This window comes from Numida meleagris, chromosome 3 (assembly GCF_002078875.1).
Source record: "Numida meleagris isolate 19003 breed g44 Domestic line chromosome 3, NumMel1.0, whole genome shotgun sequence".
In the NCBI taxonomy this organism is placed as follows: Eukaryota; Metazoa; Chordata; class Aves; order Galliformes; family Numididae; genus Numida; species Numida meleagris.
The window spans coordinates 88113075-88141067 of NC_034411.1; the positions used below are offsets into that span (position 1 = coordinate 88113075).

The window sequence follows — 27993 nt, forward strand, 5'->3', positions numbered from 1 at the left end:
TTTAGACCAGCTGTCCTGCTTATGGTTTAACACATTAAGAGACCATCCGTGTTGACACTGCTGTACAGGAGAGACTCCAGAACTCCTCGGGCCAAAGAGACAAAGGAAGATTCTTCAAACAGAGGAAGCAAAGGAGAAACCCATCATTGCAGTCCTTGCCACCAAGATTATCTCTGCATTTTATATTGAAAAATCATGAAAAATAATAATAATGCTGTAACTGGATTGGTCCTTGAATTCCTACATTCGTCCCAGCTAACCACGGGGCCACAGAGTCAGATTCTTTCTTTTGGTACCCGTTCTAATGCCAAATTCTGGGCTGCGTGTTAACCCAATTTCAGTAGAGTGTAGGCAGCAGCCCATTTAGGGACTCCCTTGGAGGTCAATTATGTTGATTTAAATTTCCTTGGGACACCCAAAAACTGAAAGCAGGTTTTTCACTTCAGAGGCATTTCAGCAAATAAGGTTAATTAAAACTTTGATTTCTGCCTCTGCTTTTCTGCTACCTTACAAAAAAGTGAGCACTGCTTTGTAAGAAATCACCTTCAGATAGAGAATTAGTGTTCTGATCCTCATTTATCTCTTTCCATTACCTTTATTGGAAATAGAGATCAAAAATTTAAATTTAGAAGCTCTGAATCATCCTGCTGGGGAGTCTGGAAAAGATATTCTGAATGTAGTCCTAAGATCTTTATATGTGATGTGTTAGTCTAAGAACTGCAACATTTTAAATGTATTTTACATATTTTAAATGAATTTAAAAGCATAAATAATCAAATACCTAACAAGAAACACTGGAAAAAAAATAGATAGTTTTATATCAGACAATAAAAAGACAGTCTTTCAAAGACATTTATTGATTCAGTCAATCATCCCAGATTTTTCTAGATAATAATTCATTGATAATGTCAAGAATGCAGACTTACATTCCTTTTACAAAAATCTGTAAAAAAATAACTGGGTAGAAATTAATTTAAAAGATCTTTATTATCGTTTATGACCAATAGATACATACAAATGGCATATTTGTCTCCCATATGTGAGGAACGTACTTCTTGTTTACATATTTTACATAAGCAGAACAATATCCGTATTCTGAACAGTATCTGTATCATCCCAAATCTACACTTTTCACATTCAGGTGTAATTATTTTTCAAACTGCGAACTACATAATTGCCATCTGAAGTAATCCCAGCTCTAGAAAGTCTGGAGGACCTGCAAGAAAACAATTTTGAATCTCATGAATACACTCTGACATGCATATTCCTCAGCCATGTTCCGTGTCTATTTAAGCAAGTAAAGCCAAATGATTGTTGTAGCAGCATGTCATCATGTGCAATGCTTAGCCACACATCCTCTAGGCTACCATCTCACTTTCTAGCCCCACTTTCAGACTCCAGCAGCACAGCAAATTACTCATCCCACAGTCTGTTTTACAGGTCATTGAGCTTGCACTGCCACTATTGTCAGTTGTCATCTGGGCTGGTTAAAAACTTCAAATTTATGTCTGTTAATATAACAACAAAAACCAACAAACTTTTCCAATTGTAAGTGCCCTAAAACAAGTATTATGGAACATCTGGCATACTATGTGAGATATGATTTTAACCAAATCATATTTTACACAGAAGTTTATTATATCTCTGAAAGTTTGGCATTCAACCTTTTTAAATGTTGTGTGATTGGACTTGCTCCATTGATCCAGCCTATCCAGATTCCTCTGTAAAGCTTTCCCACCTTCAAGCAGATCAACAGTCCTGCCTAATTTGATATTGTCTGCAAACTTAATGAGGGTGCACTTGACTCCTTCAGGTAGATCATTGATAAAAATATTAAAAAGAACTTTCCCCAGTACTGAGCCCTGGTGAATGTCACTGGTGACTGCCAAATGGATGTTCTCTGTATTCAACCTTTTATCAATTAAATCCTGAAGAATAAGACATTCTATCTGATAATGAAACCTCCCTCTTACATATTGCTATTCTAAATACACAGCAACCCACGTTGAACTTAGGATCACAATCCATTCTGGGGGACATTGTTTAATCTTGATAAACAATAATCAATTCCCTCCTCTTTCATAGATTTTTAATTTAATAATTTTAATTTCCACTGATTTAATACAAAATATGAGGAAATGACAACAAAGATAAGTGCAATGTGGTATTTTCATTCACTTTTGTCTAACTAACCATGAGATGTGCATTTCCATTGCATGAATTTAAGTTCAGAAATCCAGCGTCACACACCTGACAAAACTGTAGAAAAAGTACTTGAGTTTTTCTTTGTACCTTTCTCTTTCCTTCATCTTGTGACACGGTAATCTTCTCTTTAAAAACAGTTTTAGATCTGATACTTCAACAAAAACACCCTTATATTTTCTAGGGACTGAAATTGTTCAAGACTTGTCTAGAACAGTAAAAATTCATATTACTCCATGTCTTGCTAATCATTTTGTTTCTTGATAGGGAGGCAGACAGTTTGACAAAGTACTGTGAAAATACACTGAAGAAAATTTGTATTGTGGAAGAGTAAGCATGTATGTCCATAAAAAAAATGAGAGTAAACATTTCCCTGTGATAATGACTCAATACTAGCTACAATGCCTAACATCCTATATTACAGACAGAGTATTCATGGATACTGTATTTTGGAAGCTTTCAGACTGTCTCTCCTGTCTTCCTTGGACTTAGCTCAGCATTGGTATAGGGAAATTTTATAAACCACATTATAGCTCTATTGATCACACACCACTGATCTATTAATACACCACAGTATTTTTAGGCTATTGTGGAACATCTCTGACTTTCACAAATACGGCTCACTAAATACCCTCTGCCAAAACTGTTTTCTACCAAATTTGTTAATTACTAGAGCTATATTTCCAAATTAGATGAGAATTCTGTGTTCACAAGCAAAAAAAAAAGTGCCTCTCTTGTATTGCATACACTAGCATCTAAACTACTTTGCCTAGCTGTGTCCAGGGAGTTTGAATGATGCTGCCTACATCCCTATAAAGAATACACTGGGAAGACTGCAGTTTTCTAAAATTCCTGATAAGGTTTTGAGCTGCTCTTGCATAGGTTGTTTCAGTAGGACTATATAAGTCCTACTGAAGTTTCATATGGAGCTTAAAATCTGTGAAAGATCTACTTCTGTTCTCATAACTGTAAGGCATCAGTAGCTGATCTTCTTGTCCCATATTCACAAGTCTTCCAAGACATTTTGACTTTGTAAGTATTTTGTCTGAGTAAGCACTACTATTAAACTAGAAGAATGTAGCCCCTCACATTTTCTGTTGTGCAGTGTTTTATTTCAGTTCTTATCCTTGAGAAAGAGATGTGATAAGGAAGAAGTACTGGAATGAACACCATTTAGTTCTGTGACTGTAGAAACATTTTTTGCAGTCTGTCCTTGCCAAAAGGAAACTAAAGGTGACATTATTATTGGTGATACTTATTCTAAGTAAGTTCAGAGAGTTTGTTTCACTTTGTGAGGTGACTTAAGGTAGAACTGAGCCAACAGGAATCATATGCTGAGTTTCTATCCAGGGGATTCCTAAATTTTAGTAAAATCATTGGGAAGGAACTTCTTGGAAGGCCTGAAAATTGGACTTACTTGTTAAAGTTAATAAGCAGCATTGTGTGGTTTAGGTTTTGATTGTTTCTTCCAATCAGTATTAACAGATAAATATCATCAGACCCTTAAAACGTGCCTGATCTCAAATTTAGCTTAAATGCATGATATTTGTCTTCTTTCCTTTTAATAACTGTACTTTCTCATACATCACTTCATATTCGATGCTTTTAAAATTTATTTGTTTATTTATATGTTCCAAGTCACATCTATAATTATGTTTTTTAAATAGTAGTCATCTATTTTTGTCCATTGCTTTGGACTAATGTTATGGGTCTTTTGCTTTCATCATAGAGCTACTTTAAACTGTCACCTTCATAGGTTAATAATGTATAGAATAGATGTTTTATACTAATAAATGGGTTATTCACAGTTTTTCTACAAAAAAAAAAAATTGTTGCTCTGCACATGTTGTAGGAGGGTTTCGTTAATATGTACATCTTGACTTCAAGTTGGATCATTACTAAGGAATTTAAAATGACAGAAAAACAGAGAGTTTTTGCTGGAATCATTTAATATAAATAGAAATCTATGTCAAATTATTATTACTGAAATCATTCTACATTCACAACATGTAATTGATAAAACAAAAGAAATGGCTATTTTGATCACTGTATTTGGTTTAATAGCAAAACAAATACATGGGAGAAACAATACCTCTGATAGAATATGATGGACAAGAAAATAGCAAGTCAGCAGCTAGATGAATCATTACAGAGGCTCTGATAAAAAATATACCGATCTCACTCTGACATTCAATCAAAACCTTTCGTTGTTTTTCTGAATCTTTCTTCAAAATGTGGTAATTAAAAAGAAAAGAAAAGAAAAAAAACCACAAAGTATTAGACTGAATTTTATGTGGGGTTTTTAGTATCTCTAGTCAACTGATTTCTTATCTTACTTCTTAGCATATTAAATCACTAGTTAATATACACAATTATACAATATACAATATACTATATATACAATATATTATTGTATACAATATAAAAATAAAATAAAAATATAAACATATAAACATGTAAAAATATAATAAAATATATTGCTATACACAATTTTTATACACAGGCATCATATTTAGAACTTATTTATTAGAGCATTTAAGTGAATCCTCCAGTGCTACTGAGTTCAATCAGAAAACAAATGCAGAAATCCATAACCAAGAAAAATTTTTGGATCTGTCTACAATAGAGTTTAGGGCAGTCCATTAAGAGCCAGTTCATCAAACAAATCAGTTAGTGTTGAGGATCTGACATTCACACTATAAGTGTTTTGGAGTAGGTCAGCTTGGTCCCTGTTACTGAATGCTCATAGTTCCCAAGGTGTATCTGAAGAATGCCTTCCAGTTCAGTCCCACCCAAAATGAAATGAGTTTGTGCGTGCATGATGTGAATCAAAACAAAGCCAGAGAAGGATGTTCAAGGACTCTCTTTTAAAGTATATCTCTGAAATGAACTAAAGTACCAATATTAGATTCCCCCTTTATCTGCTGAGAAGACACAAAGTCCAGACTCTTCTATTCAGATGAGATGTCTATATTAATTCATAAAAAGTTAACTCTTAAGAGCATTCTTAAAAGTACAAGTGGTGTTGATGGTGTCTGCTATCAGATCAGAAGGCATGGATATCACTTCTTAGATGACCTGAAGCAGTCATAATGTTCCTCTGCTCACCTGCTTTCTCATACACTCCACTCTGTTATTTTGCTACAGTGGCCCAGCTCTACTTCTGGGGAGGAAAATCCTCTTCTGGGACAATATTCTGCTATGTAGAAACTCAAAGATAAAAACTCATGCTGAAGAAGGCAACATGTCTCCATTCCTTGGTTAATTAGAAAAAAAACTTCTCTGTTCCAATTTAACAGAAAATGAAAAGAAATTTCTTATTCAAGGAGCCTGCTGCACGGATTTCCTTGCTGGATGTTAAGTTTTCAAGTACTTTTTTTTCTGGACAGATCCTCATGGACAGATGATACCCAGTTTCTAAGACTGATAAGACTTCCAGTATAACCCTAACAAAAAACCGATATGCACTGAAAATTACATAGCTAAAGTGAGAGAGGGTCCCAGTAAGTTCAGGCACTCTAAGGCTTGGGTACTCCAAGCAATGATTTGGACTGAAATTTTGAATGTAGATATGTTTAAAAGTTGCTTCTAGAGGTGGTGTTTAGTTTAAATAGCTATCACTTGTGAGAATGAATGACTAGTACAAAAAACAAAGCAGTTATTAGTAACACACAATTTTCTCTGCTTGGTATCAGAACTTTCATTGCCAAATATAGCAGGATGATACAGTTCTTTTTTTTCACTAAGATTTCTTAATAGAAAACAGATGTAGTCCAGTATAACTTCTGCATATCTACCAGAAGTTCACCTTACCCTGTAGTTTAATCCAAGAAATTTCATCAGAAGCATGATTTTTTTCAAGACCCCAGGACTGACAGTGAGCAAATAATGCAGAGTCATCAGTGTATTGAATCTGAACACAAAATTGCAGTAACATGACCTACTTCAAAAGATGGCAAATAGAAATTGTATTTTTAATTAGGCAGTGAAGCACACCTTTCACACTGACTGACTGTGGGTTAGGAAACTACATTAGGAGATTAGTCACATTAATTTTCCAATTAGTAAAGAGGGGGATTCCTTCTGAGACTGAATCAGCATATTTGTAAAAGGAGAAGCCTGAGACTACTTCCAGATTATGCCTTTGCTGATTAGAATAGATCCGTGCACCAGCATGCTCTAATTGTACCTCCCTCAGAAGAGAAATCATGCCAAGGAGATGGACAGATGTGGACGTGCCTTCTCACAAATGCTCTAACACCAAGATCAGTCTACATAGACTCTCCGAGCACCCAGGTTAGGCCTCTGGTACTGTTTAGTTTTGTCTTTTGCCAACAGAGAATGGACAAACCCTCTAGGGGTAGGAAGAGGGAAAAATATTCTTTTAACAATTAGAATCATAGAATGTCTTGGGTTGGAAGGAACCTTAAAGATCGTCTAGTTCCAACCCTACTGCCATGTGCCACCCACCAGATCAGGCTATCCAGGGCCCCATCCAACCTGGCCTTGAACACCTGCAGGGATGGGGAATCCACAGCTTCTCTGGGCAACCAGTGCCAGTGCCTCACCACCCCTCTGAATAAAGAATTTCTCCCTAACACCTAATCTAAATCTACAGTCTTTTAGTTTAAAACCATTCTCCCTTTCCCTATTGCTATCAGACCATGTCACTCTCCCTCCTGTTTAAAAGCTCCCTTCAAGTGCTGGAAGGCAGCAGTGAAATCTCCTTGGACCACTTGGCATAGTCTTTCTCACTTCCCTTTTATCCCTTCCCACAGTTTTCATCTTTCCCACCTGCTTTGTGGTGCATTATTAGTCCCTTCATATCCAGGCCCACAAACCTGCACTGGCAAATGTGGGATGACATACAAACGGAGAGTATGGAGGAGAATAATGAGATCATTTTTGGCAAAGTTCTACAAGGCCCCTTCTCCAGCAAGAAAGAGAATTTACTCTAGGGAAGTTAAGAACAAGTCTGAATAGCCTTCTGGCATTCTTTCTTCATTTACGAAGGAAAGAACATCCCTGGAAAGATTAACCCCCTTTCAGTGAAGTGAGCCTTTTTTTCTAATCACCTTAATTATCTTCTAATTAAACATAAATGCTTCAAGCCAGGGGGCTTCCCTTCATGTATATAAGCACCTTAAATACTTGGCAGTAGTAAATTAAATCTATGCTTTTATAACTAATATCATACCTTGCAGTAGAGTTAAACTCCAGCTCACTGTTCTGGACTCTTTCCTTTTGAGGCTTGCTAGGAAAAGACACATTATCCAGCCAATTCATTGCAACAGGTCTGTGTGGAAGGAGAGAGCATCTGCTCCTCTAGGGGTATATGGTCAAGGACTTTTTCAATTACAAAATGGGATAATAAGAAAAGTAGGAAGCTCTAAACAAGAACACAGGGACACAAACCTGGCAGACAGACATAACAGAGGCAAAGACAAGAAACAAACCTCATCAGCCACAGCAGTTACTGGAATATCAATAATCTGCAAGCAATCTGGTCTTGGCAGTCCTGAGTGTTGAGAGTGATGGAGCCAGTTGGTAATGGAGACAGAAATATGCAAACTAATGAGGAAATTCCCAGGGGAAGGGGAAGAAGGGATGAGGGAAGGAGGGAAGAGAGAGAAATGGGTATAAAAGAGCAAGTTCTGTGTAAAATGGGGCCAGTCAGTACAATTGTCTGACTGAGCACTGCTTCTAAGCACCGAAGTTTGTCCTGTCTTCTTATTAACTCCTTCCTTAGCTACCTCACTCTCTATTTTGTGTGTTTGGGTCTGGGTACCAGGTGGATGCAGAGTCCATGCTGGCATTTTGGGGGCATCCCATACCCTGCAGGTATGCGATGCCTGTGGGTTGAGAGTGTGAATGCATGTGTCTTCAGCAAGAACTGAGCTGGATCAGCTGGCAAGTACGAGACCTGTGGGGTTAATAAGAGTGTCTGAGGTCTGGCTGGGAGCACTGAGCATACAGAGATACCATGCCAGTATTCAAGGGGTTGCATGTGCTTGTGAGTCTAGAGAATATTGTGTGTGTGTCTGCACCAGTGACCTCCTGCCTCTGTCAGCACCAGAGCAGGAGGGCTTTTGCCTGAGAATACTATCAACAGCACTTGCTGCTGAAGGCAGCACCTGGTCTGTGTAACTGTCTGTGTCCCTGTCCTGTAAGTGCCCTGTGTGTCTCTGGTAGGTGTTCAGCTTTACTACTGGTTGAACCAGCAAATGGAAAAGTAGCAACAGCTCTTACAGCTGGGCAGGAGGAGTCCTGGGAGCGTCCTGGATGAAGCAGACACTCCTAATATCCCTTCCCTATAACTACAGTCAACTCAGTAAGGCAAAATTTTGACCATTAAATATTCTATTAATCTCTGAGAAATAATTGCTCTCCCGTTTGGAAGTCATCTGAGAAATAAGAATGAATATTAAGGTACTCAATAAATTATATGCTTTCAAAATTACTTTTGGAATAAAGTCCTTAACCTTTCCAAAAAACATCAGTCCACATAATTTTTATTTTTAGAAATAATTATATGGTATCATGTATGTAAGTAACAAAGAAAAAGTAATTATTTCTACAATAGATCTAATTATGAAAAGGTTTTATGGAAAATGGAAATGTCAACCTTAAATTAAGATCATGTTGGACTAAAGTTCAAAAACGCTTGTTTAATCAAAAGTAAATAGTCCCTCAATGTAATGTACACTGTGGAGCTATAGTAACAAATTACCAGCAAAACAGAAAAGAAAAAGGAATATTTCTAGATTTTGTAACATTCATTCACTCTTGTTTCTGGTTTTACCAATAATTTGTTGCAATAGATTATCACATAGGTTAATTGATCCATAGGAGCATAATCGATTTTCTTAACTTCTTGCTTCTAACTTGCTTTAAGAAAACTAGTTTCCAGTTGTCCAGACACAGCAAACCAATCAGAAAAAAAAAATTCTAGGTGTCAGGATGATTGCCTTTCTTAGTGTCCCTGGCTACTTAATTATGCTAAAAAAAAATGGAACAGGAAGTCCCACGGACACTGCATTTAGAACACATTCTAGATTTTCTCTGTAGCTGTTTTATCCCAAACACAACCCAAGTAAGTGGAGGTGTACAGAATATGGCAGATACCTCCAACCTATATTCTTCTGCAAATGCAGCCTACTGGTGTGGAATGAACTGGTGGAACAAATCTTGAAAAAGACCTTTGAGAATTATTTTGGAATAAATACATTAATCATATCTGTCTTTTCATTACTTGTTTCTTTAAAAAATCCTATAATTTATCATGAATTTTAGATGTACAGGTACTCAGAATACACTTCTTTTTATATGCAAGAGCTGTTCTATGAAAAGTAAAGAGAGGAAGTGTGTGTGTGTAAATATGTTCTCTGATGGCTTGTATTTTGTCAGCATAACTCTTCAGCACTTTAGGATGGGTTGCAAAGCACCTGGATACTGGAAGCTTGTGAGATATTTAATTGAGAGCAATGTCAGGAATATCAAAACTTTCAGGAAAGTTCTATGCAGAATTAGAGAACAAATAAGTATTTAAAATATAGTTTAAAATTTCTGGAGCTGACAGTTCTTCGCACTCCAGAAGGTCAAGCTTGAAAGTATATGAAACTGTCTAGCTGAATCTAAGCAGGAATACTGAATGTGTATGTCTCTGCTGGTAAGACTGGACTTTCAGAATCCTAGGCCCCTTAGGACCAATTCAGAAATAGGAATAAAGGAAGATTTACCCTTGGAAGAGGAAGATCGTGTTAGTGAATATTTAAACACAGAAGACATATACATTCTCTGGGGCCTGTTGTGATGCATCCATGAGTGCTTGGAAGCCAGCCAATGTCATTGTGACACCACTCTTGATTATCTTTAAAAGGTGACGGCTATCAGAAGAAGATCCTGAGGACTGAAATAAAGCAAATGTCACTCCAATCATCATTTTTATTGGCCTTGATAAGGAGGGAAGTATTGTTTGGCAAGAAAGGATGAAAACAAGTTGGATGATCATATTTTAAACTTATTTTATAATCTTGATTGTTGAGTCAAAAAGGCCATTGTGAAGGTAACCTGAGGCTGTTACTCTATACATTGTGTTGAATTCACAGAAAAAGGAAAAATTAAAAAGACCCACAAAGGTGTGCTTTTCAGTCAAGGTTTGTTGAGTGCTGTGGTCAACAAAATTGTTATTTTCCTTTCATGAACAACATCAAACCATATGACTACTATAGCACTTAAAATTATGTTGGTCTTGTGTGGAAGCACTGTTGGCAATTGCATTCCCATTGACCACAAATTAATCTGTTGAGAAATTGCCATTCTTTCTTCCTTCACCAATCAAATTTGGAGAAATACCAACAAAAGAACATTATACTTTTTTTCAGTTTCTGTTCTCTTCCCATTTGATGACATTTACTCACAAACACACTCACACACACGCACACTCCAAAATATTTTCTATAGTTTCTGTTAAATATATCAGCTATGAAGTACACTAAGATAGCCATGAAAAACTTGAAATAAATACAAAGAAAGAAAGTATATGGCAACAATATATGTTTTTAGTTGCATATGGGACTTCAGTGAAAAAAGAGAAACTTCACAGAATCATAGAATCATTTAGACCAGAAAAGATCTTCAAGTTCATCAAGTCTATCTGACCATCAACCTGACCTACTGAGTCCCATCACTAAACCATGTACCTCAGTGCCACATCTCTTCAACACCTCCAAGAATGAGGACTCTATCATTTCCTTGGGCAACCTGTTCCAATGCTGGACCACCCACTCTATGAAGAAATTCTTCATAATATCCTATGTGAACTTCTGTCACAGCCTGGGACTATTAGCTGAGCCTACACTTAGAGCCAGTGATATTTTACAAGTCACACAGCTTGAACGATGTCATCTAATTTAAAAAATATAATTCACAAAATTTAATTTTCAAATTAATTTACAAATATTTATTTTAATTTTAAACTCCAGTTTTTAATATACAAATTTAATTTAAAAAAAAGCACAACATATCTTTAAACTAGAAAACTAAACATTTTTGTCATTGAAAGGTCAATAAGACATTACTGGTCACATCCATATTATTAATTCAAAGTCTAAGACCTCTGAAGAGTGCCATTCCATTCAACTGTCCCTCAGGAACAGATCCTGGACTGTGCTCAGGATTTGCTTGACAGTGTTGGCTGGTCAAGACTGCCAGGTACTGTTGTAACAATTATGTAGTTTAGAAAGTCAGGGTCTCATGCCTACTTAATTTTCTAGTATAGAATATACGGACTCTGAGAAGGCCTAGAAAAGAAAGCAAATCCCAGTGGGCAACACAGGAAAAGGAATATTTAAAAAATAAGAAAAACAAACAGACTGTAGTCTAGTGCAACATCTGAAAGACAAAATAAATTACTTCTAAATGTTGAAATTTTTATCTATTTATGTTTTGCAAATAGCAAAAATGATGTGGCAAAGAGGTAGTTTCAGGTCATGACATCATGTGACCCAGAAAAATTGTACCTATTGGTTTTAAAGAAAGTAGCCAGAGCTTATTGGATCATCGTATAGTCTAATGAATGATACAGTAGGAATTAAATTTTTGCAATTGGAAAAAATCCAAATGTCAACTCACATATTTCACAAATTTATCATATCTAACATTTAGAGGGTGAATCAGAGCATCACTTTTAAGCAACATAATAGCTAGTCCATGGCTAGCAACAAAGAATTAGCACACATCTGACCAACACAGAGTGACTAAGAGTATACCATCACACTTCAACCCTGGAAAGAAGTTCAATGGAGAACCTCCAAAGAGAAAAAAAAAAAAAAGAGAGTCCTATGATGTGGTGATTGAAAATCACACTCTATCCATCTAGTCTATCTATTTAGTCATAAAGAATCTACAAAGGCCACTAGACATGGTTAACAGGTACTTACTCCATGTGGGAAAATAGAGAAGTTTTTCAGACCGACAGATGAGAGCATGAGAGAGCGCAGCTGCTAGAAGTTGAAGCCAGGCCACCTCCCTGAGGATGAAAATTAAACATTGGAACAGTTCATCAAAAGAAGTGGGGGAATGTTAAGCTCTCACAAAGATATTGAGTTTCATTTTAAAAGCCAGCCACTGATCCGCCTCCTGGGAGCAATCCAGTAGCCAGTGTTCGAAGTGAGCCTGAGCAGAACACCGTGTAATCCCAAAGCAATATTTGAACTTGTCTGTGCTGAGCTTTCCCAGTATAATGACACAGCACATTAGCCTGGGTCAGAGTCCTCAGTATGTGTCCTGTCATATCCTCTGCTCCCATACTGCCCCAGAGCCCAGTACCAGCCATTCTCTCTGGATCTGCCTCAGCAAGTTCCAACCTGGAGATACACACTCGGCTAATGAACCCAAAGGATCCTAATTCTAGACTGTTTCAAACACTCTTGATTTTGGGTCACTATAGGCTTCTTTTGAATTTCCTCCTGCCACTGCTGTTCACATTAGTCTTTAGACAAAAAGACTTCTCAGCTTGGGACACTCCCATTTATCTTCAACTGTATAAACGGCCGATAGGTAACTGCTCAGGTTGTTGTTAAAAACAAATAGGCCCTCTTCCCCCACACCATCTGCGCGCTTTTGCTGAGCTTGAAATTACTAACTGTTGACAGGAAACTGAAACTACACCTATTATGGCTGTGAAAATGTGAGCATTTCATCCATGTATTAACATTTTAAGTGACTGCTAAGAAAATATAACGTAAGTAAAAAGGCTACTGAGCAATAATTTAAAGAGTAATATGTTACTATGATATATAATTCCTTCTGCTCTCTCCTAAACTACTAAGTGTTTTTTCGTTGTCCAGGCCTTAGCTTTTCACAAGCCCCTACATGCTGTGGCTGTGCTAGGACATTACTAATACCATGAGCAGTCCATTAAGGCTGCTTGTGAAGCTGTTTTGCCTATCATAGTAAATAATGTGACATTGCATACTCTGAAGACCAACTGGTACCTCACAACTGATGGATACAGTTCAGTCCTCTTCAGAAAACCAGGAGGCGGACACACTCAAACTGTGCTGGAAGTGTTCAGTATAGTGGTAACTCCTAAACTGGGACTGCTATGTCCAGCCCTGCCATGGTCAATGCTAAGAAATTAACACTGAGAATAATAGCACAATAGCAATTTAGTGCTTGGATCTGTGCACCAGCCCTTTTAAAGAGCTGAATGCACACACAGGAGGCAGAGCATCTCAGCAGCACAGCGCTAGAAGCATTAACACAGCTATGTTACAGTGCTGAAATAAAATCCAGTATGGTTTTAACCTGCCTGTTTGAAGGCAGGGGGCCCAAACTTAAAATGCTTTTCTGGAGATAAGGTTTACTAAAAGGTAAATAGGTAGTGTGAACACATTTATCATGCTACACAGCTGTCCCTTTTGCCTGTATTCCATTCTGAGTATTTGTGTGCTAATACAACATCACAAAATGTAAGAGAAAGAGCTGAAGAGACGAGCTAAAAACAGCATGCCAACATACCAATTCAAGATAATAGGTAAACACCAGAAACAAGAATAAGAAGCAGAAAGCTGAGAAGAGACCTCATCAGCAGAGTTCATGCTGCCGTATAAAATAAGTGAAGAGAATTATGATTTCGGTTCAGTGATATTATAAATAAAATAGCTCCTGGGATACTGGAATTCTGTGATCTCAAAGTAAATGTATGCCTTAATGAGCAAAGAAAGGGCAAAGGATTTAGCCAAAGAAACTCACAAGCAGGATCTAGCCAAGGAGATGTGGGAGCCGAGCCCAGCTGGTCAGCTTAAAGGAGAAATGATGCTTTTAACCGACTGTGCATGGGAGGAGGTAAACTGCAGTGGTCTGGAAAACATGAGCAAAACATCTGCACAGAAATACAGAAATCAGTATCCACTGTGGCTCTTGATACATGGCTGTTAACAAAGCTAGACAGGTATCTGACCCAGTCTGCCCTGAGGTTATCAACAGAAGTGATGATTACCAGTTGCTGTTCTTAATTAAGGAGAAGAACCTAAAATTGTAGAAGAAGAAAATAGATTTCCATTTTTTTATCAGTGACCAATACATCCATGGTAATATCTAGTTATCTGCAGCTGGATTAGGACTGTTTATTCACAGTAGGTTTTATTATAAATGTTTGAGATGCGATTTCAATTAGGACAGCGACACTTAAATAATATCAAAAGTCTGTCAAGAATATATATTTCCAAATTCCTATCTTGCTATATACTTATCATTTTTAAATTTTCTCTTTTTTAAATTCAGAGAAATATATGGAAATTGTACTTAGTACTGAGAAACTATAGTCAGATACTTTGGAGAAAATAGCATAGCTCTTTCACATGTTGAATGTGGAGAATGGTTCGTGACTGAGTAACCAGAAACTTTAGAAATAATGTAATCAGTTTGAGAAACAAGTTTGTTTTTTGGCATTTTACACAATTATATGATGGAAAATTTAATTAAAAATTGTAAAACTTGTCCAGTCTCTGTATTTCCTGACCCTAATTTAGCTAAGTCTGTTGTAAAACCTTTCTTTTATGAGGGCAAATTACACTCTGCCCATGAACTATGGAAACTTTTCATTCCCACTTCAGCTATAGAGATAGAAGCATGGTCACCTTCACCTCTGCTTTGCTAATGGCTATGTGCCAAAGTAACACAGTGAACGTAAAAAATTCAGGTCATATTCTTTGCTCTTCTGCTACATCACCTTAAAAAAAAAAAAAAACACATTTTTTTCATTGAAAAGAGCTGGAAACTTTTGCATGAAGAGTGGAAAATGATAACATTCTTCAGATATAAATTTCTTCTTAAACTCTTAAAATAATTCACAAGATTTTGTTTATTAAATCTGATGTTATCACTTGAAAAGTAAGTTACATATGTTCAGATCAGTGTGCAATCAGCATCAATTAATTATTAGATTAATAATTAACATTCGTCGTAGAATTCTAACCAGGAAAAATATTGCTATTGTTTACCTCTTGGGATCAGAGGATTTTAAGTTAATTTTTAGAAGTGGTGAAATATTTTGCTGCAGGTAATACGGATCCAGTACACCAGAGTATCCTTAAAGCTGTCAATTTTCAGAGCACAGAAAACATACAACTGAGATACAAGCAAGCACTGATTTTAGAGATTAGTTCTTGACTAGATAGCTTGTTAGTTGAAGCAAATAAAGAAGAGTAAAAAGAGAAAATCAAGATGAGAGCTATGGGTACTAATAATATAAAGAGCATCTTTCAAAGATAAAAACCATTATTATATGAAAGCAGCAGCTGGGAAATACTACCAGCCCACAGCATAGAAAGAGTTTTTAATGGGAAACTGCTCTTGCAAAATGGGGGAGCTTCCCTTTTCTTATCATCTGTCCTGAACTACCAGCTGCAAGAGAGGCAAGCTGCATCTTACCTCCCATCCCTTTAACTCCTTGCGAATTAGGAAATTTATGCCCTCCTACAACTCTAGTGATGTACCTCCTCATCCATGTTTCCCTGGCTTTGTCTTATTCAGGGTGCTCCTGACCAGGCCTTAGGAGCCAAAAAGAATGGCAACAGAAGGGGCATAACTTGGAGCAACCCAACTCTCAATGAGAGATTAAATATTGCTCAGTGTGACTTCCATCAAAAGAATAAGGAAAATCAAGTAAATCTATAAGTTAAAAAAAAGAAAGAAGAAAGGAATGTAATTCTTAACAATGCAGATGTAAGATACAAATTTCCTGTGTGCACATGATGGAAGGGTGTGAACACTAAATTTTATATAGGTCAGAAGTGTGACTGGATAACTGCATGAAAGATTCACTGAGATTTCACCAAGGCTTTATTAAATACAAATTCACCACTTACTTAATAAGAAACGCTTGAGTTACAGAGTAGTGAAGTGTTGTGGAGAGCATCCTGGGGAAGGACGTACTCGTCTTTGTAGCCTGGGCACTCCCCAGTGGCCATTGGGGACAACACAATGCAGAGCCAGATGGACTGCTGCGGCCGCACTTTCCCTTCTCCCTATCTGTATTCTCTTCACGTTGAAAATTGCTAACAGGCTTCTGACTCCCTTTTCAGTGTTCAGATAGCTGATCCCTAATAAGTAGCAGAAGGTGAAGAGCAAACACAACTCTTGCTTTTAATTTTCCACTGTAGCTACCACAGAGGAGAGAGAATATGGCCCAGCAAGGATAAGAAAATGGAAACGAGAACTTTAACAAAATATGTTCTTATGGAAGCAGCCCTCTTTAATGCTTGCATGAATATTGATGATCCCTGAAATTGGTTTCAGCTGCCTTTCCCTATGAAAAAATATCCCGGGATCTTTCATGGCAAGAAAAACAAAGAGATCATGGAAATCATGATTGCATGCAACTAAGTGAAAAAGATTGTATTTTGGGAAAGATCCATTATTTAAACATCTGCGGAGCCTCCTCAACATCTCTTTGTATAGAACTTGTCTCTCAAATATTTTGCTTAGCATTTTGAATAAAATGTTCAGTCATATGGTGGAGAAAGCTAAACTTTAGCACGCACTGAGTCAAACAACAACAGAAATGTATCCTGTACAGTTATTTCATTCTAACAAGTGCAGAAAATCTCAGATGACAAAATATACATTTATGCAAATGTTCCACGATAAAATGATTTTGTGTAAATATAACAGATATAAGATTTTAAAATTACTGTGGCCCATTGAAAAACTCTTTTTTGCTTGGTAATTCTTTTCTACTGGTCTGGATAATTTGGAACATAGAGAGAGTTAGACATGAGCTCCTACTGCATGAATTTAAAGGTCACGGCATCATCAGAAAAGTGACTTCCCAGTAACAAGTCCTGTGCCCTTGATCTTATTATGATCTGCCCATTCTCAATATTTCTGCTTATCAGTTTGATATCCGTGCTGGTTACATCATGCTTTTTTTTAGAGAAAACATTGTAAATCAAAGAATGTTTCTTTGGAAATGAAAATCTGAAAGTTTGAAAGACTGCATATCTGACTAAGAAAAAAATGTCACTACATACCAATTAACAGCTCTCAATCTTTTACTATTTAACTTTGCATATATTTAACCATAGGATTAATCTGGCTACAATATTTCGTTTGGCCTACATTTCCATGACTCTGACCTTTGCAGAAAATTTTGAGAGCTGTGTTGGTATATGTAGGTCTAATGTCCTGATTAAATGGCAATAGTGAGGATATTTATTCAAAATATAAAAGCGTCTTATTCTCTTGTGTACCTGAATTTGTAAAGATGCTGATCCTAAGAGTGCATAGAATCACTAAAAATGTCAACCTCGACAGCAAATAAGACAGAAACAACAAAAATTATTGTATTTTTAACAAGAAAAATATGGTAGACAACAAACTTACACAGTCACATTTTTAATAACAAGCCATTTTCATTCTCTAGATATTGGTGGGCTGGAGATCTTAAAGTAACGGCCCTAGTTACCACCTTTCATGGAGAAATCAAATATCTGTTATGTAAACCAAGAGAGTTTAACACTTCTTACCTCCTTTCCAGCTGCATATTCTGTAATAAGCACTGTACCAGAGCAGAATTTCTAAAATTTGTTAGAAATTGCTGTAAAGAGATCTTAGTGTACAAACATGGATATAACCTTTAAGGGTTACAGTGAGAAGACTGTATGGAAAGGTATGGAGGCATACAGAGTTTGCATGACGGTGATTGAAAACAAAGCTTAACCATGTATTTTAGCAGGGTTCTTTCATTCTGCAAAGATGAAGGGTTCTTTTTAAAAAACAGTGATAATAAAATGTTATTCGTATATGTTTTGGAATTAAGAGTTTAGCCTGCAGACATATCGATTGAGTAAGTCCCATGAAGAGAGTTTAGAACAGAGTTTTGATCTAAGCCCTACAACATCTTTTAACTTTCAAACTCCACAGCACAGTGGAGTTTGTGTAGTGCTGAGCCCTAAAGGAATCACCTGTATTTTGCTATGGCTGCTCCAAAAGTAATGCCTACTATTTTGTTATGTTGGCCCATGACATCAGAGGTGGATGTTGGTGATATGGCAGTAAGGGTTGAACCTTCTCACCAATTTCCATTACATTTTGTTGCTGTATGACAGATGGAAGCAGAGGGGCAGTCTGGCAGGATAATGTTTGACATGGACATACATATGAAACAAATTTGTGGCAACCATTGATATTCATTGATACTTGCAGAAAATGTATGGAGACCAAACAGAGGATGTGAGCAAAGTGAGACAGTGGGTGGTGCATTGCACCAGTGGCAACAATGATAGTGTGTCACCTCCACAGGAGCAGGGTTTGATGAATGCACATTGCAGGCTCTTGGTCATTGCTGGCAGGACTATATAACTAATGGTGGTGACTGTGTTGAAAAATAGTGTTTTGTAACTGATAATTCGCTCTCTCAAATATTGTTATTGTGCTCTTTGTAACTATCGTAGTTCCCACGGAAATAAATAGGAGGCATTACTTTTGGAGCAACCTATGTATTCAGGCAGTGCATAGGTACTGTCAATTGTGTCCTAAATACATTGCTTTCAGAGCAACCATAGAATCTAGAAGGTAATTTCTTATAATTGCAATTGTTGTTTCCCAAATGCATATTTTTAATCATATTTTATCTTCTGAATTTTATGTATAAGAATGACATCAAAGCTCCATTATCCAATGTACTTTTTCTCCCCAGGTGGTATTTATGCTTATACTGTTATCTAAGCTGTGTTGTAAAATTTGGAAAAGCTTAAAGGAAAGCGGTGCAATTATTCTGGCTTAGTGTTGTTATTACTTACATTCAAATGTTGCTTTTAGTCATGCGTGACATTTAACTTTCTTGCATGTTCTTTCTACACTGTGGTGAAAATAAGCTGTTATCAAAGTATAGTAATGACATGGAGCCTGGGAATGGTCATGAAACGGAGATCAGAAATTGAGAGGTCACTTCTGGTGGCACTGATATCTTTGCTAGTCATAAAAAGTTCCATCACATTTAGTGAAGAAAATGGTAGCAGAGTGAAAATACTGAAAGTACTCTGGTGCAGTGGAAGTGTACTGCAGTTGCATGTTAACAAACCCATGTTGCATGATGTAAAAAAAAAAAAAAAACACCAGTAAAGATTCTTCAGAGCTCCAAAAACACTGTGATTTCAGGGCAATGGGATTCTTAGAGTATAACTATAACCATAAGAAAAGGAAAAATAGAGACAACAAATTCTTAAAATTGGGTAGGTCCGTAACAACCTTCTAAATTTGGGAGATACCTTTGACTTTGTGTGTACAGAAGGAATAATATGAAAAATAAGAATGCAGTAGGCTTAACTGAACAGCTACGAGAAAAGCCCTAGGCAGCAGATGGTAACAGCCTTGTTTCTGCCTCTGTCTGAGTTTAATGCCAGAAGTCATGTATTACATTTTATTAAGACAATGGAAAACTGCAGACACATTCCTAGGCTTGCAGAAAAACATTCTGTAATTTGAATTAGCTAACCAGTGTATGAAAGGGGTTGGAGATAGGCTATGGTCTTTTTTAAGGCTTAGAAAAAAGGTACAAAATGAAGAGTTTGCTAAGTAGAAAAAGGGATGGAAGATGAACAGCCTGTTAGTTGCATAAGGAACAGACAATATTTGCAGGTAGAAATTGCGTATGATGAAGCAAGCAGTAAAGCCATACAGTGACAGGAGATACAATGACTAAATTGATAAATGGTCTTGCAAAGAGTGAAAACAGCATATTGATGGGTAGAAGATATTTCTGTTCCCAAATGACGACTACAGTAGACAGGTAAAATCCTACCACTCCTTTGTAAAATAGCAACCCAGCATCAGTCTGGTGCAAATGTCAAAGAGAAGTGTGCTGGGCTTTGCATGCACATGTGCATCTGTTGGGATCCCAGCAGTACAAAGATAAAATGAACTTAATAGAAATGGAAAATCTGGTCTCTTTGTAGGACAGAATTTGCTCTAGGCTTTTCTTCACCCCAGGATTTGGCACAGCAGACTCCCATTTACTGGAAAGGAGTGGGTTGCCTGCTGGGTGAAATGGTGGAAGGTGTTTTGGGAGCTGACTCCTTCCTGTTACGTGACTTTGTGTGACCTTGAAGGAACCATTCAGTGCCAATTTTACTTCTCAGGTTTTTCTCACTTTTTCCACCTGAATGTCTCTTTTCAATAATGCAATTAGAAGTAATTTCTCCCTTTTCTGAAATGAATTCATTCCATCCAAATAATGTTTTATTTTCTATTAACTCAATTCATCTTAACTGAGCTATTTATGGAGTAAACTTGGCTGCCCCTGTGCTGGGCAAACCCCTGCTGCAAGGCTCTCTGCCTTGCAGAATGTCATCCACTTAGATAGAAAATGTCAGTCTGACTTGGAGATACATAGCAAAATTAATTTGTTAGAGCCTCTAAAATGCAGTTAAAAGCTGAGAAAAATGTCAGTGGAATTTGATTTTAGGTAGATGCAGCAATAGTCTTTTTGCCTCCTAGGTGGAGCTAAAGCACTTGTCTGCAGTATTTTGGTTTGTGGGATGGAGGAAAACAAGTAACATTACAAACACCATTGCCTTTTCTTGCATGCCATGATTAGTCTTACCCACAATCTCATACATTCCTAGGAATACATTTTATGGAATGACAAAGAAAAGAAAAATGAGTCTCCATTCTGCATTGGACTGCCTCTTGTGAGGTGTAATGTGAAGCAGTGCAGAATGTACAGAACCTTTTTTCACCTCTCCACAGCCAGGCAGTGCTGCTCATGAGATATATGCTGGAGGAGGCACTGCCACGTACAGAGTTTGGATTTCTGGAAAATTAATGTTCAGTCTTCTTCCCCTTACTCCTCAGAAACGATAGATAAAGGACTTCTGGCTTCAGGGTAGAGGCTGAACATATTGTCTAGATGAGATCTCATAGGTATTTATAAAGGAAGAAACGCAAAAAACTTGAAAGCAATCAATTTTTAAAAAGAAACTGACAAGAGACCATCCCGTGTTGAGTGTAGATACAAAATCAAGACAAACCTTGCAGCTTTATTTACTTGCAAACAGAGACTAACAAAACCAATAAAAAACAACAGAAACCCACAAGAACAAAATCAACAGTGTCATTCACATGCATAAACTGTTTCTGGGAAGGTCATACAATTTTGGGAAAATTGCATTCCTCTTTCAGAGCACTGTGGAACTTGAAGTAAATTACAAGCACATAGATAGGTCTGTACCAGTTTGCACAACTTAGTACAAATCAGTATACTAGCTGACTTAATTTTCACAACTTCTTTTGTGGTATTCAGTGTGCTCTTTGTGCTCACAGTGTGGAGTGAATAGACCAAATGAACATATGGAGGAGGCTTTTCAAAAAGACACAGGATGAAAGTGGGAAGGGAAGAGCCAAAAGCTACATTTATACTATACAGAAAGACAAAAGGCTTAGAAAATATGTGAGGAGAGTTTAAGAGCATTAAATGTATAGTAACATTATACATAAAGAATAATTTTTTCACAGTCTATAAGGGAAAGATATGACAGGTGGCCAGTGAGCCAGCCACAGGCCAATATCACCTGGGAAAAGATCACAGTTATCAGTAAGGTGACATGCTAAGTGAGTCTGCTATAGCAAGTGAGCAAAGCAAAGTCACTGCAGAAGAGAAGACCAGATACTTTCCTCTTGTTCACTGTACTTTTGTCTGTGTTTTTGGACTCATGACACAGATTTGAAATGCAGCCAAAGAGACGCTGCAGGATCTTTGGCATCTGGCCTGCCTGCATTGCTTGTGATTTTAATTGCATTGATTTATTGCAATAACTTATGATGGTCTTTAATTATTTAATTTATACCTTAAGAGGGTTTTTAATTATTTAATTCATGTTTGTTCCCTTATGCTACTGCATTTAACAATCTATGACACTGATGACAATGACTTCCTTATTGGTGTGCTTCCACAGAATCTGTGTAAAAATGTCTATGCATATAACGTAAACTTTCCCCACATCGTTGAATTAAGCAATAGTTATTTATAAAATCTCTGCACTGAAATGTACTTTAAATCAAGTCTATAGTATTGGTTTTTTAATGAGTAACCTACAATACATTTGAACTAATCTACAGAGTTGAGTTTAGTCCAGCAGAACAGAGCAGAAAATAATTAACGTGAATGTGCAAATGTAGCATATTTGCTTGGTAATGAGGACAATGCTGGACAAGTCATCTATAAATGAATATGTGGACAAATCTATGTTGCCATCAATCCTACCTCCTTAAGGTACTGCAAAAGCAATCTTATTATATTTAAAATATTTAAATTCAAGGGTTTTTTTACCCCATGCTTCTTACCCTCCAGTTTTTTCTTCTTTTATCTATAAGAAAATCCATATGCCTGAGAGAAATGTATACTTTTAAATTACTACTTGATAAAGAATTCAGGTATTTATGCTATTTTGTCAATTGTGTATTTGGAAATCAAACTCCATCTTTAAAAATGGACACACATGGTTGCTTTGTGGCTACATACGTATGTACCTATACCAAGTTCTCACAAGGGAAAAATCTTCCCATCAGGTTTGGAATTCTTAAATTTTGGATTGCCGTTGCTTTTGGGTATAATGCTCTGCATCTGGAAACCAATGAAGGACAGTTTATTTTAGTGTGTTTTGAGCTCTAGCTGCCAATAGAATCTGGTTAACAACTTTAAATAGATATTAAAATGAGATTTTCAGCTCAGTGTAAAATCCCACCTTGAATTTCTTCATGGGAAGTTAGAGTAACTGTGTGACACTTCATTTTGGTACAGCTTGTGGTACAGTTTGTTCTGCCAGAGTACATGTCCTTACTCTGTCAGTTTGGAACAATGTGCTCCACACTGTGTATTTCATAAATTAATACATCCGTTTGAAATCTAGACCAGGTCATTATCTGGAACCTGAAGCCACAAACAATTAAGTTTCCCTACAAGAGTCTTCTCCCAACTCCAGAGCTTCTAGCTGTTTGATATTATGCCATGAAACACGATCAAATTAAATTCAAGATCCCTCTCACTATTTCAGTGTATTTATTCCTCCATGCATGCCTAAGTATTACAAATATACAATCCTGATTAACGGCCAAACTCCACAAACAGTCTCTAGTTTATACACTGCAATCCTCTGAAAAGTTACTCAACAAATACCCATGCCACATAGAACATGATGGTGTTTTGTAACACTACAGTGTACGTTTTGGCATGAGGTACAGTATAAATTTTTGACAACTGTAGACTAAAATAAGAAGCATTACATTGATCTTTAAAGAATATCTACACAGACTTTATCTTACCATCTTTTATCTGACAAAATCACTGCAGAGCTCTTGGCAAAATTCTCTTATACAGAAACTGCGTTTGGTAGACTTGGTGACACAGCGCACCTCTAAGCTGTATCCTAATGTTTACACCTCTTGTCCTTCAAAATGACTACCCTTGTGTATGCCCAGATGCTTTCTTTGTTATTTTAATTTTAAATGAATTTAAACATTTTATGTAAACAGAATTTTCCCCTATGTTGTGGTAGTGCTGTCATGGAACCAGTTTGTCCTTGGAAGAGGGAGTGTCAAGGCAGGTTGAAGGCTTGGCTAAGCAAACGAGCCCATGGTCTAATCTATAGCTGAGCACAGATGGAAAGAAATGTTAATTAGACTGCAATTACTGTACGACAAGATTTGCATGTCAGTTAATGGGATCAGGAAATAAACATGGAACTGATGTCTGGAATCACTGGACTATCCAGCCTAAAGAAAACTGCAGCACTGGCCCACGGGTACAGAGCCAACCAGCTCTGGGGCTTACTGCAGCCTCTGTGAAGGTGACAGCAAGGCCTAATGGAGGGCAATGTAAGAAGAAGGTGTTCAGAGGCTTTTGTGCTTGACTTATTTGAACTGAAGCTATAGCAAATCAACGTTTTAAATAAAATACCTTTTTTTTTTTTTTTTAATAGTTGTCCTGGTTTTATCAGTATTCAGTGAAACTGTGGCAGTAGGAAATGTCCTGTGCTACTTTACTAGCTGTTAGGCACCATTCAGTCTAGTAAGACCTGCAAAGAGGACAGGGTGATTCATGGGGAAACAAAACAGGTATGAGAAGCAGAACGAATGGCATGTAGGGACTGAGACTTCTGTGAACACTGGTACTGCCGAACAGAATGCTGCACAATTATAGGAACAAAAGCTCACTTTGTAACACAGATATGCCCATGGAGGTTAAAGATCGGATGGTGAAGTTTAAAAAAAATAAATAATGGCTTTAGAGTCTTAAGAAGAATCCTCAGAACACTGCATCAGCTGCAGAAATGTTCTAATGAGAGAGACTGCAGAGAGAGAAATGGGTTGCTGTTTTGCCTTATCTTTTGAAACTGTAACCAAGAAGCAGGAGAGACAGTGGATGGGCTTCAGAGTTTGGCATTATGCTATCCACGTTGAAAACCAAGGACAAAAACTTGAAAATAAGGAACACGGTAATTTGTGAGTTATGTCAACCTCTGTAGGAGCGGCTGCTGAAAGAAAGAGATCTACACCTCCAAATATCAAAGTGAACTGACAAGGAAAGATAAAATGATGGTCAAAACTGTGATGCTGGTAGAATGTAGAAAAAATTCAAAAGGTCAAAAGTGAAAAAAATCAAGAACAGGAGAAAACAAAATTGTATTCTATGCAATAGGAAAAATAAAAGTTTTAAATAAACCTGAAAGTGTTTCCTGAATTTCTTACACTTCTAGAATTTTATTTTGCCTTTTAATTAAAGGATTTTCTAACTGTGATGGTCAGAGTGGAGTTACACTCTAATAGAAGAAGTGTTCATGGCTATGGTTTTCAGAATGAGATTTTTCCCGAAACTCATTGGGAAGATAGACAAACCTGACACAAATTAGTAAAGGAGAAATCTCAAGTAACCTTTGCTAACTACAACCAAGTGAATGTAATGCCTGTTTTTAAGGCTATATTGCTCTGATATCTGTCATAAGGAAAGTTATTATCAGTGGTAGAAACTCCAAGCAGGCCAAAGCATCAGGGCACTATAAAATGCAGTGCAAGTCATACTAATATACTGCATTGTATTTTCATCTCTGATGAGCAGTTCTAGTCAACCTAGTGAAGATGAGTTACACCAGACAGTATGTAATTCGAGCTTCAGCACTGGCCAGAACCCAAGACAAGTTTCTCACACGAAGTTACTTTCTTATATCATCAAAGTGGTGTACTGTGGGTGGATATGTGAATCTTTAAGAGAATCTTTAAGTGATAGTAGATTTGGCAGATTCAAGAGCTGACAAGATTTAATAGCTGCGTATTTCACACCTAGAGATACCACTATGTCAGAAACGATCCAGGAGCCTTGAGTTTTAGCATGAAAACCTAGCTGAAAACATGCAGAGAAATGTGCAAGGTGTGTGAAGGTGTCTGTCTTCAATCATCCACAGAAGGAAACTTTTCAGACTTGAGAAATCGCAGCCTAGTTTTTGGAAAAAGTTGGGAGAAATCTCTACAGGTGTGAGGTTGAGAACTACATGGTCACAGTTGCCAACCCATGAAAGCTAAATCACGCCAGCCAGAGCTCTGATAAGCTATTGATGGCAGATCTTACAAGCAGCAGCATGATGAAGTTTAACATATAAACTATTTTGTCATGATACATGTCATATTAATTCAATTGTTTTTAGTATCTAACAGAACATGGAAATACTTTATGACCTCCCCCAGGCTCTCATAAAGCAATGGAAAAGTAATGTTGGTATTAGTTCCAGTCCAAAAAGCAATTGCGAAGACTAAGAGATAGGAAATGATGCTGGCTATGCTGAAGCAGGTTAAAACATCATCCAGTGAAACAGATAACAGTACAATGCAGAGAGACTGATGCATTAAATAAATCCCCAAGTGATGCTGTTGCCCATCAGAACAGGTACGGGTTTGATCTGATCTGAAAGTCTTTGAGCGAGAACGCCAAGTGAAGCTCCAACACAAAACCGAAGGACCTGAAGTTTCTGCACACAGCAAGCAAGATCTGAAATCCCATCAAGTAAAAGCCAATTTGCAGTATGGTATCATTGTTTTATGTAACCATAGACAGATGATAGCAACAAAGGCAAAAATGAAGAAAACTGCTGAATACTATCAGACTGTCCAAATCAGGTCAAGAAGAACACTTAGTCACCAGAGAGGCACAAATGAGCTAAACATAAGGCCAAGTCTCCCAGGGGCACTGTTGGCAACAGCTGCTGGAACAGTCTCACTTGCAGCATCAGTTATCAAAGCCATGCTCTAGAACAACATAATGAAAGGTGTATGAAACTTACCTGCTTCTTGCAGGTACTGTGACTAATTCTAGTAAGCTTTGACCCCAGGAAGAAGATGATACAGAGTACAATCAAATAAAGGAAGGAAAAGATGCAGAAATACTGGATCCTGGAGGGAGGTAACAGATTGCAGGAAGGAAGAGGTTGGATGTGCCACTCTAACACCAATTTATGTAGACAGAGCTGACGGGAACCTACCTGCAATACCACCTTACTTAATTTAATTTTACAAGCCCTGACTCCTCTGACATTATTATTCTCTGTGCTGCACACAGAATAGGAACAATACCACCCATGTATAGGCAGAGAAAAATGACAAGGAAGTCCAAATAGGATACAAAGATCTGAGACCTGACTCTCACATGGAATGAGGGATGAATGCCCACTGGATGCGGGCAAAAGCTCATCTTCACTGTGGTGGAAGACAATGATTTCAGAAATCATTCAGAAATAAACCAATGTCTACACAGTAAACAGGGTAGGGATCCAGCTCAAGTGCTAATGTTATCACAAATGCCTAAATGCAATGGAGTGCTGCACAGAAAATATATCTCAGATTAGCCCTAACTGTTATATTGATACGGGCAGGGCAGTTGGGATATGCTATTTATGTCTCAGAATTACTATAGTTTCGCTATAGTAATATATAGTATGTATATACTATATATATAGTAATATAGTATATAGTAATTCCCCACACAGCATGCAAGCTATTAAATACAGTTTCAGTAACGCTTGAAGATGTTGCCTTCATGCAATCATCTAGTTCTATCCTGGAGCTGGCTCCGTCATTGCTAGCTTGAAGGCTCCAGTGTGCTGCACAAGATGACTTCCAGGACAAAATTTTTATGTTCAAAATAGTTGTAATTTTTTCATTAAGAATTACCAGGACAGGTTTTCTAACACCCATGTCACATAGGAAGTTGCAAAATCATACTCAAGTGAACTAATAAATGTATCTACTTTTTCGCAAGCAAAATATTCTATTATTATGAATGATGATGTCATTCTCTCATGTGGATCCCTACGTATTGCCTAATGTAGCCATTTGGTTTTGGAACACGTTTAATGGAAAATATAATAGCAGATTACAGTGATCACAATGACTACAATCTCAAGACCACAGAATACCAACCCAAAAATGAGACTAATTGAGCAAAACCTTCAGGAATCAACAAAAAAACAAAAGGCCTTCATTACTAGGCAATTGTGTTACTCCATACAAATGGTACACATTCCAACCGCAGATCCAAAGGCATATTTTGTAACCAAATCCATAATGTCAAAGATAACATAAGAAAGATAATGAGATGTAGTCACACACTAGATGGATTGAACACCCTGATAATTTCAAAGACATTGCCTTTTATTCTGTCCTTTTGATAAATTTCACTGATGTGTATTGACTTAAGGAGATTTTCTCATTACTGCATTGGAAGTGAGAGAAAACAGGCAA

The 27993-nt window shown here is 37.1% G+C and overlaps 1 long non-coding RNA gene across 2 annotated transcripts; it reads right to left on the reverse strand.

The window, feature by feature from the left end:
- On the reverse strand, window positions 969-26674 carry LOC110396776. Of its 2 annotated transcripts, XR_002437246.1 has the most exons (4): window positions 13960-26674; window positions 12144-12232; window positions 7400-11504; window positions 969-1216 (listed from the first exon to the last, which is right to left on the reverse strand). It is a non-coding gene; the product is annotated as an uncharacterized LOC110396776 (long non-coding RNA). The 2 variants fall into 2 exon arrangements; XR_002437247.1 differs by lacking the exon at window positions 969-1216 and having other exon boundaries at window positions 6723-10111.